The 11,810-nt window shown below is 43.5% G+C and overlaps 1 protein-coding gene across 1 annotated transcript in view; it reads right to left on the bottom strand.

Moving 5' to 3' along the window:
- Positions 1-1,043: 1,043 nt before the first annotated feature.
- LOC117511767 (homeodomain-interacting protein kinase 1-like) overlaps positions 1,044-11,810 on the bottom strand; it is a 32,166-nt gene continuing 21,399 nt past the window's right edge. Inside the window, exons 7-8 of the mRNA XM_034171664.1 lie at positions 7,960-7,965; positions 1,044-1,056 (exon numbers count right to left, since the gene is read on the bottom strand). The gene's annotated coding sequence lies outside the window, so the exon portion shown is untranslated. The remainder of the gene's footprint in view (positions 1,057-7,959; positions 7,966-11,810) is intronic.

The raw sequence follows: 11,810 nt of genomic DNA, 5'->3' as shown, positions 1-11,810 counted from the left end.
CACGCACTCAACCATGAAGGAATCCCCCACAGACCAGACCTCTGTCTCAGAATCCGCAGCGTTTAGCGTGGCACCTGCCCAAACAGCGTGGCACACAAGCGTGCCACTACCTGGAACCCACTCCAGGTGGTGTGTGTATGATGCGCAATGTGCGCGCTCCGGCTTTCAAGGCCAGGTTAGCGCCGCCCACCATCCACCTTAAAGGTAGACCACACACCAACATACCACATATATATAATTTTTTTTTTTTTTTTTTTACCAAAATTGGAGCATCTTTAAGGGCTCCTTCACACATAGGTCGAATACGGCGAAACAGCGTGAAACAGTTCGAATTATGTACACCACGAAACATCGTGCCAACAGGCAGGCATGCATGATGCTGGTGCAATGGTTTGTGCACGCGGGAGCACAGTGCCACCAGCTGCACGATGTGTACTAATGAAATTACATGAATGAGAAGCAGTTCGCTCGTATCATTCATGTCCACATCTGCTTGAGTGTATTCTGCCGGCCCCCGCGCATGTCCTGCCAACACGCATGTCTTGTGGACGGCGTGCCGCAGGACACCGCGTCATGTGGAACAGAGCTCACGTGGGTAACGGTGACAGTCAGATCGCCTGCTGCGTGTTATGTTCTGATGGTCCGTTTCAACATGGGAGTAGCCTGTCCATGTGCGCGCCGTGCGCCACAGTGATATATATGTTTTTATTTATGTCCACAGCAAACAGACACACGTATCACATTGGCCAGTTGTTAGTCCATGTCCGTCCAAATACAGTATTGTCCAGCTGGGATGTCCAGAATGACAGATCTCCACAGCTGCTTCAGTGGGCGGACAAACCTCCTGTCAATTTTTAGTGCACACACCAAAGCCACACACGTGGGGCACTTAGACAAATTTCACTGCCAGTACGACAATGGTTCTCTGCAGACTGTTGTCGTGTTAATAATATGAATGGCCACACATTTTCTTAGTGCCATGTTCTGATGGGGACAGATGAGGGCTGTCCCTGGATGTAGGAATATTGTGTCATATTTTAACCCTTTAGTGCCCACCTTTAAATGAGACGGTGCTGCCCCATTGACCCCGACCTGGCTGCCTATCGAAAATTCAAGTGGCCAATTGGTATTTTCAAGAGAGTAATGTCTAAGGAGTATTTGTGCTGAATTTGGTGTTTGTTTCACCATTTGAAGGATTTATCTTTACATATTATCTGTTATCAGCTGACTACATTGCAAAGCCAACAAGGACAACAGTGCTTAAATCACACAAAAGAAGGCCAGGAATAACCCAGGAACCATCACGGCACAGGCCTGCCATCAAACACCAGCATCACTGCCTACAACCATACAAGTTCTACATCACCTTCAACCAAGAGGCTCTCATCCAAAAAAGACATCCCTGCTCCAGAATCAACACCTTTACACTTGACAAACATTTGCTGATGAACACGTGCACAAAGCCGAAAGTTTGTGAAGGAAAGTTAAGTCAAAGTTGGTCAAAATAATATAAGAATGGATTTATTCGGTCCCAGTGAGCAGCAGTGTGCTTGCGTAGCGCCCGTACTTCTTTCACTTCTGTGTTATGTTGTGATTGACTCCTCCCACTCGCTCCACTTGGAACACAAACTCATGATCGTATGGGAGGCGGAAGCTCTGACCAGTCGGTGACAACCGGGGCCATGGCCTGAGTAACCTTTGGCCCTCTGGGAGTGTGGCCTGTTGACAGCCACATGCACAGCGACTTCAGGTGGCCTCTGTCACAACTGGAAGAGTCAAGTTGAGCCAGTCAATCCCTAAAACACCGGACCAACACTGACACGTGGTTACGCAAATGGTCAAGGTGGAACTTGTGAAGGGACACACAACCAAATATTAAGTGTGCAGTTTTCATGTTTGCTGACTCTGCGTTGTTTTCAAAAATTGCTAAATTTTGGACAAAATAGTTTTTGTTTTTTCCTCAATGACAGATCAATCAATCAAACAACTTTATTAATCCCACAAGGGGCAATTAAATTTGAGCAGAAAAACAAACAATAACATAACAACATATAAGCAGTGGTGGGCACAGTTCTGCTAATCCGCTAACCGCTAATTAGCGTTATTCAAGCATTCAAAAGTCGATTCCTATCGCCACACAACTCCAACCACACACGAGAACGTTTTTTGACAGTTCCTGTTAGTGAAAGAAACCTTGTCTTCATAACCAGATAGAGTTGTGATGTCATCACGCGTGCACTTAGACGCTGTCTAGCGGGATCTTGAAAATTTCTTTCTTTTTTATACAAATGAAAAAATGACATATTTTACAAAAGCACATTTATTTGTAAACACCAACACATGTTACATTGATTCACTTGTGCTGGTTTTTACATAGAATGAATGCCTCAACCAATCAGTATGAGCGGAGGCTTAGTGTACCCATAATCCCTTTGGGCATCTGTGTGTTAATGTTCAAATCTTCAGAATTAGTGCATTATTTTAAAATTAACAGATATGTGTTATATACCACTTTGTACATTTTAAGAGTTTACATTAATGTAGTTCTTCTATCTGGAATAATTTTATTTATAAAGCAAAACCATAATTCAAACCTGCTTTCCATTTCAAGACCTCTGCCTCATTGCTGGACCACTGTATCCTGTTAGGGTAAATGATGCTTTCCTACAGCAGGGGGCAGAGCGCACAAAGATAGAAGTGTTGGCTCATTGGCTGTTTGGGTTTGTGATCACCGTTGGTTCTGTTAAGAAGCTTTGGTGGTGTTTAAACTCAAAATCAGCTTCTTAGTAGCTGAGAGCATATTTGAGGCAAAATTGAAGGTTATTGGTTATCTGTAGCTTCTGTTTATCAGTTTAGTGTTAAAAAAAGATAAATTTTCAGTTAGCTGATTACTAGTTATTGAAGCTAACTTTTTGGTTAGCTGTGCCCACCACTGTATATAAGAATAATAAAAGTAAGAAAAACAAATAAAAACAGACTTAAGAAGGAGTTAAAATGGGTAGCCAGAATAAAAAACAAAACATGCCAAACCTATGAAGCATTTAAGTCAAATTCCTGAAAGGGATAAATGACTTTAAAAACCAGTTGGTTCTACAAGTTGGTGAAGTGTAACGGCGTCCTGAAGGAAGGAGAGAAAACTCCCCTGAAAGAACATGACCTGACAACGACAAGATACTTTCAGGCTTCCGGAGGATCTGTTGATTACAGAAAGAGTTTAAATCTCTTTGTTTCATTCTGATAATCTTTGAACAGATTTTAACAATATTGTTGAGGCTCTTTCCATCTTTCACTGAGAGGCTGTGAAACCAGCAGATAAATAAATAACACAAAAGTCTCTCAATGAAAGACTGATAAAAACAACAAAGGATGACAGGCCTGACAGAAAAAGAATTCAGTTTACAGAGAAGATAAATTCTCTGCCGTCCTCACTTGACAATAGCGTCCGTGTTTACGTCAAACTTCAGTTTGACTCAAAAATAGTCCCCAGATACTTGTATGATGTGACAAGTTCCACTTTTTCATTGAGTACAAGGTCTGTCAATAAAGTATAGGTCCTTTTTATTTTTTTCAAAAACTATATGGATTTCATTCATATGTTTTTACGTCAGACATGCTTGAACCCTCGTGCGCATGCATGAGTTTTTCCACGCCTGTCGGTGACGTCATTCGCCTGTGAGCACTCCTTGGGAAGGAGTGGTCCCGCCCCCTCGTCGGATTTTCATTGTCTGGAAATGGCGGAATGAAAAGGACTTTTTTCCATCAGAATTTCTTCAGAAGCTGTTAGAAACTGGCACCTGGAAACCATTTGAAAAATTTATCTGGCTTTCGGTGAAAATTTTACAGGCTTCACAGAGAATAAGGACTATTACTACAGCTTTAAGGACCCCTTTAGGGACACTCGGCGCTGATGGCTCTGTGGATACGAGACCGTCGTGTGCTCTTTCTCTGGTTATCACAAGAGCTGGACATCAGCCATTTTCCAGCAGATTTCACTTTTAACAAGAGATTTTGTCATGGAAAGGAACACCTCCGTTTCGGCGTGTCAGGGGACAAGTTTGGACATGTTTATCTCGGCTATCAATGCTTACCAGTCCAGTAAGTATCAGAGAAATTGTGGAGAGCTGGACATGTCCAAACTTGTCCTCTGACACGCCGAAACAGAGGTGTTCTGTTGTCTCGCTTCCAAAGTGAATCGGTCTTTACGTGCGAAGCCTCCGCGCGGCTTTCCATGACAAAATCTCTTGTTAAAAGTGAAATCTGCTGGAAAATGGCTGATGTCCAGCTCTTGTGATAACCAGAGAAAGAGCACACGACGGTCTCGTATCCACAGAGCCATCAGCTCAGAAATGGTCCGGTGGCTTGTGCCGTGTCGTCGCAGCTCGGAGCGCGGCATGCCGAGCGTCCCTAAAGGGGTCCTTAAAGCTGTAGTAACAGTCCTTATTCTCTGTGAAGCCTGTAAAATTTTCACCGAAAGCCAGATAAATTTTTTGAATGTTTCCAGGTGCCAGTCTCTAACAGCTTCTGAAAAAATTCTGATGGAAAAAAGTCCAAATCATTCCGCCATTTCCAGACAATGAAAATCCGACGAGGGGGCGGGACCACTCCTTCCCAAGGCGTGCTCACAGGCGAATGACGTAACCGACAGGCGTGGAAAAACTCACGCATGTGCACGAGGGTTCAAGCATGTCTGACGTAAAAACATATGAATGAAATCCATATAGTTTTTGAAAAAATAAAAAGGACCATTACTTTATTGACAGACCTCGTATAATACACTCCTTGACCACGTCTCAAGTCACTGATCATTTCTTTAGTTTTGGACACATTTAAATCCAAAAAGTTGTTATCACACCAACAACTGAAATCTGTTAAAGCAGCGCCGTGGTCAGATGGATGCTGGACAATCATTATGGTCCAGGAAATGAACAGTTCAAGTAAATGTTGCCATGACAGTGACGTCCGTGATGAACGTTCTGTAAGTAAACGCCTGAGCACCATGGAGGAATTTGTTTGCTGTGATATAATCAGTCTGCAGTGAAAGTGCCAGATTTAAAAACCAGAAGTTCTCTGGTACTGATCTGGAACCATCCTGTTCCTCTGGAACCATCCTCTTCCTCATGACAGAGAGCTGAACATTTTGACAAACGGCGATGAAGCTTTATGACAAAACAGTGGCTCCCCGATGAATCAGACATTAATAATATTTGGCTGCAATGGGTTTGAGGTTAAGTCACTTATTTACTCATGATATGACGATGATGTCATTCTGTCTGTGATGTTTCTCAGCAAATGTTTCAGATGAAACGTTTCAGTGAATCTCTGAGGTGTTTTACGAAAACCTCAGTGATAAAACATGACATAGAAACTTCAGCTGGAGTTTGAGAGACAGAGAGGACTCACCGTCTGACCGCTGCCTCACACACACACACACACACCGATCCTCTCTGCAGGTCACCGACTGAAACACCGTGCAAATCACCAGAACTGTTACAGACAAGGAAGTGCATGTGTTGAAATGTGCACTCAACACACTTCCCTCAGCCAACTTCCTCTTTCACTGTCACGACGAATGCTCTGTGTGTGTGTGTGTGTGTGTGTGTGTGTGTGTGTGTGTGTGTGTGTGTGTGTGTGTGTGTGTGTGTGTGTGTGTGTGTGTGTGTGTGTGTGTGTGTGTGTGTGTGTGTGTAAAGAAGGTGTGTTGGGGCCACAGGCCGGTACTCATTTAACCCTGTGACAGCAGAGGATTTGGGCAGAGGGGTTGGGGTGGCAGTTCTAAGGTGGCTCAGGACTGTGGTTTGCTGCAGCACGTGGTTAAATATGTTGGTGAATACTGCAGCGAGCTGATGGGCACATGGTTCCAGCACGCTCACTGGTACTCAGCTGGTCAGCACGGACTCTCAGACATGAGGGTGAGACACCAGTAGGTCCTGGAGCCTGTGTTGGCACACCTCCTCTTTACAGATAGTTTGTGGGGGTGGTGTTGCAGAGGGGAGGGGGGCAGAGGTGACCAGGGGAGCGGGAAGTCTAGTATTGTTGGGGTGAGTGACCTTCTGCTCCACTGGAGGTTTCTATCCTCCCTGAGTTTGTCTTCCCATCTTTGACTTTCAATTTATAAATATGCCCCAGTTTTTATTAAAGACTGCTTCATGCCTTTTTTGGAGGTGATAGTTCTGCAGTTTTTTGCATGTTAAAATAAGTTTTCTTATCTGTTTTGTTTTACATTGTAAATGGAAGTGTTTTAATCAACTGTTGCTTCACACAAATAATGATAACTGCAACTAATAATTATACTTTTACATATCAAGGGAGAGGTGATGCAAGAAAATATTCTATTTTAACATCAGATTCACCAAAAAGAACCAATTAATCTATTATCAAAATAATCATTTGTTGTAGTCCTTCTCTAAATAATATGATACAATTAAAATTCTGTCTGCTGAGTTATTATTGAACCAAAGAGATAACTAGAAGAACATTCAGAGAGAAAATAACTCTGCTGAGGTCCAACAGTCTTCTGAAATACTCTGTATTTTTTCATTGTCTGTCTGCCTTTTATCTTGTAATTGGGTTCAAGCAGTGGATCATGTTTTGGTTTGTTTGTTTGTTTGATGATAATCATCAGCTCAATCTCACGGGGGGGGGGGGGGGGGGGGGCGTCACGAAAAGCACCCACTTTTCGTGACACATGTTGGGAAGGTGTCGTGACACGGACCCACAACAGGGGGCGTTAATGAAGGGACAATGGAATAGCCAAAAAGTAACAATTTAATGTTGTGAAGGTGCACAACGTGATACAGACAGATACAAATGTGTTATATCAATCCAACAAAAGGTGACGTGTGGCAGACTCGAAGATAGGATACGTCCGGTGAGAGAGAAGCCGGAACCCACACAAGCCTCACCACCAACGGACCCGAAGAACACCGGAGCCGCCAAGCCCTGTTCCCCAGGTGGCCACTGTCTTCAGCAGTCAGACCCGGTACTGCTGGCAGAAAACAGAAACAGTTCTGGATGAGTGTGAGTCCGCACACTCAGTAATCCCACAATCTGTGTTCAGTCAAGGAGGGAGAACCTCCACCTCCAATCACACACTCGTGCAGGTCCTGTCTAACCACTTATCTGGTTGGAGTGTGAAGCGAAGCCGTCGCTGATCACACCAAATGCCAATCCCACAGATAAGGCAAGCACCACAGGAAAACGGCTGCAAAAGAAGATGTTTTGTTCAGCAGAGAAAAATTACCTGTATGGTAGACGATTTCTCGGCGAGGAGGTGGCGTTGCAGTCCGATCTTTATAGTAGTGGTGATGGGTGACAGCTGGTGTTGATTGATGACAGCTGTCACCTCCAGCGGCTCCGATGCCCTCTCGTGCTTGGAGCCCGCACTCCAAGCAGGGCGCCATCTGGTGGTGGTGGGCCAGCAGTACCTCCTCGATAAGCGGCCCACACAACAACACATTTTTTTTTATTTTGCTGTTGATAATCTTCCCCTTCTCCTGACTCTAACCATAACCACAGCACAAGTGTGTACCCTCCCCAAATGTTACCCCCCCCTGCAGACGTCCCCTTCACCCCACATTTAGTGCCCCATTATGAAAAACACCCAATTTTCATACCCCAGTCACGAACGAACCCCGTAGATTAATGTACTTTTTGTAACCTGGGTTGGAATTCTAATTGTTTTAATGATCAACTGATAATCAGTATCAGTGAGATCATAATTATTCCATTGTTCAGTCATTAATTTTCTATAACTGCTTACTCCAATTAAGGGTCACCGGGGGGCTGGAGTCTATCCTAGCAGTCATAGAGTGAGAGGCGTGGTTCACCCTGGATCAGGACTGTTAACCCCCAAAATGTGAATCAGCTGCAAATCATGAATTATCCACAAACTGTGAACAGCTTGGGACTCCGGCAAGGACGGTAGCATTCCTCTAATCTCAACTCATCTGCACACAACACGTCTCCCTCCCTCCATCCCTATCACCCCCCGTGTCTCTCCACTCCCTTCACCCTGATTTCCTCCCTGCCACCTTGAACGCAGCACGGTTTTTACTGCTGCAGCCTTCGACTCCCCAAGCTGGACGGCGTGGGCCCTTCCTGCTGTGGCCTTCACCCACTTGGCCTCAATTCGGATGACGGACTGCTTCAAGTAGAGGTGGGACAAAGTCACCATCAAGTCATCAATCAGCAAGTCCCAAGTCAAGTCTCAAGTCATAATGACCACCAATTGTTTGCAAGCTGACTTGAGACTTGACTTGGGACTTGTTGATTGATGACTTGAGAGTGACTTGACGGTGACTTCATCCCACCTCTGGCTTCAAGTTTAGAGTACATAAACGATGCCAAATGTATATGTGTTGTCTTTAATTTTGATGTGTGACATTATTACAGTAAACAAGTAATAATAATTGTGGATTAATTGCTGTTCTGGGGTAATTGGAGTGTAAACATAAATGCCCTTTTAGGGATCAATAAAGTTGTCTGAAGTCTGAACTGTGAATTGCAAAACATGAATAAACTGTGCGTAAACTGTGCATGGCTGTGTGCCAGTGTGCAAAGAAAATGGTGAAATGTTCAAAACTTCTGACATGCCTTAATTTCATGAACAATCCGTGAGCATTGAATTTGAGATTATGACAAGATGTTACATCTATAAGAAACATAACTTCACATATACATTATCTAACTCATAAGAAGCAATGAAAAGGCAACTGTTTTACCAATCCATTACATTATAAACATTATAAATAAGATTCCAAATGCATTCTCCAGCACACGGCACACACAAATGAGACAACTTGCAGCTGTAGATAAGCAGTACGTAAAAGCAGCAGCGTGTTTTGGATTTGAGAGTCCAGAGTGGCTGGTGGTGGTGATGCTTGCAAAGTTTGTTTTTTTTTTTTTTGCCTAAATCTGGCACAACTTTGTAGCTATAAATGACTGATTCACATTATTTTGAGCCCAGTGATTCTGACCTTTGCCAAAACAAACCATTTTAGGGGCATTCTGGGGTTGACCTTTATCCAGATACCAACTTTGAAAAAAACTGATATTTAGCTAATTAGTCCTTGCCTGGGCAAGTCCAGAAAACACAATATCTCTCAAGTATGGTACAAAGCAAACTAATACCCCCGTAACATGTAGCCAGAATCACGCAGAGTAGCATCGGACTTATGAATTGGCGTACATCCGAAAAGTGTCGGATTTCAGTTCCAAAACGTTCTGACAGCCATCTGCAGAAGTCAACACAGTGATGCACGTTCATGCTTCTGAAACTGATCGTGGTTGATTGAGCTCTGAGATCGATCTGTCACAGCAAAGCCTGCCGACATGCTGTGCCACGATTGTCCACCTCCACTGGACCTCGGCCAGGACAGAGCAGGAAATGTTGTTTTGTAATAACATGTATGTGGCACTGTGCGCAGGTGAGAGGCACGGTGCGCCGCAACGCAGCTGAATGGGATGTTGCTGCTGTAACGCACGTATTATTACATGTTCACCTCCTAAGTCTGTAGCAGGTATGATGTGGAAATGTTTGCCCAGCACATGACAACATGAATAAACATGTAACTCACCTTGACTCAGCTGGTCAAGTCCCTTTCACACGGCTGCACTGTGTGCTGGCAACGTCGATCAGATGACAAATACATAATCCACCTCTGGTATGAATAAATCCCTTGTGAAGCGCCGTCCCACAACAATAATCCAACTACAGTTGTGTTATGATGCGTATCAAGTAAAATGACAACAAAAAAGTGTTTAAAAAAGAGAAAATAGAAAGTCCACTGACTGCATCTGAAAAGTTGAGCACATGTGGGGAGTTGGCGCACTGCCAGCACAGCAGTTATGGAGTCCAGACAGACAAATAAAATCTAGCAATGCAAGTGTCTACTGATCAAACACCGAAAGGGATTTTTCACTGGACGAACAGCAGGCGATCACTGACAGCTGACAGCCTGTTTGTGCGCTCTTTGGGTGGACAGCTCCTTATGAACATGTATACATGCAGCTGAGTGAACATTTTGTCCACACACTCACACTACTTTGATCACCTGTTCTACACACACGGCTCATTCAGTCATTGTGAAAATTGTCAAAATTCATCTTTCAGTGGCAAGTCAGAGGTCATTCATTTGAATACTGCGTTTGGTGGACAACAACCAAGGAGCCCAGAGGAGTAGTGGAACAAACAAACAGACAAGCTCAAATGATTAATATGGTATCATAACACACAACTAGAAAATGGACCTGCTGCACCTGTGAATTTAAATTTTTCTTCTGAAATTCAATAAACAACCCTTCTCCTTCGTTATGCACTGGATAGAAGGACAGAAGTACAGAGGTGTTACACCGTGTATCGGGTAATATTTGTCCACCTTTCTCTTTCCTTTAATACACGTTGTGCTTGAATGAAAGACATAAACAAAGACAAGTTCAACAAGGATGTCATGCCTGAGTTTACCAACCTCGAAAATGAAAATTTCTGTTACCTTCCAGTCATCTATGAAGTTTGCTGTTTAATGCCGATGTGGTGCCTTTAATGGAGGAATCGGTGCAAAGGAGCCTCTGCAATTCATCGCAATACGACATAAACCAGGCAGCTTGGCTGAACACAGTTTTCTCGAATCAGTTTGGTGTGCACAAGAACATGGTGGAAAAATTCTCAAGATGATCCAATTAAACGTTTGCATGTGTAATGACATTCTTTCAGCTTCTCCCTTTTTCACTCACGGTCCACACAGCAGATGCAACTCCACATTACATGGAGAACAGGTAGAGGTGACCTTGAGCCAGGAACCTGCCACACTGGAAACAAGTCCACTTAACCGCTTGCCCACCAACAACATGGCCACTGCATCTTTAATGTCTAATATTTTTCTACCTAATGGATTATGTCATTGCATTTACTGTGGTTAAGTGATGCATGTGTTTGTAGTTGTAGCTTTTGCTATAATTACATCCGCCAAAGGACGTAATAAAATCACTGGCGTTAATTTATTTGTCTGTCTGTCTGTTAGCAAGATTATGTCAAAACTATGGCAAGGATTTTGACAAAATTTTCAACACAGATACATATTAGGCCATGGAAGAAGCCATTAAATTTTGGAGGTGATTGAATCCAGATCCAGATTCTAGATCAAGTTTCACTTACACTTTGAAGCATTACGTCAAAACTACTTCACTGATTCTCAACAAATTTGCACCACTGATAGATATTAGTGCATGGAAGACTCCACTGCATTTTGGAGGTGATCTGGATCCAGACTGGCGGACGTCAGAAATCTCTGATTGCTATCATTAATGTAATTTTTGGGTCCATGCTAATGTGATGACAATGTTTACAGCAGTTACACAATTTCAAGGTGCCAGCCCTTAAAAATAGCAGCCTTGTGGAAGATGTTTTAACACAGCACACTGCAGAGGCACGCATGTCCACATCACAAACTAAAATATGTTGTAGCGAATGCATACAAATTGGCCACGAATAAAGTGTTTTTTATTACATCTGCTTTGCAGACAATCTGTGAATGCATAACACGTCACGTAAACCCAAAGTACTATATGTGGCAGAAAGCGACATACCTGCCAGTCAGTGCCGGTCCAGCTGTGTAGATCCACAAAGACGTAGCTGCTGCAATCCAGGACTTTTATTTAACACCAACAAAAGGAAGAGTTGCTGTTTAGCTACAACTCACGCTGAAGTCTGTTTTCTGTGACACACTCAAAAAAAAAAAAAAAACCGTCTCACACCCCAAGCGGTTTCCCCCCTCCCGCTCCCCAAACTCATGAACAGTTAACTCTTGCATGAC

The sequence above is a fragment of the Thalassophryne amazonica genome, chromosome 6, assembly GCF_902500255.1.
Source record: "Thalassophryne amazonica chromosome 6, fThaAma1.1, whole genome shotgun sequence".
NCBI lineage: Eukaryota > Metazoa > Chordata > Actinopteri > Batrachoidiformes > Batrachoididae > Thalassophryne > Thalassophryne amazonica.
This window is presented reverse-complemented; position numbering and strand designations above follow the sequence as displayed.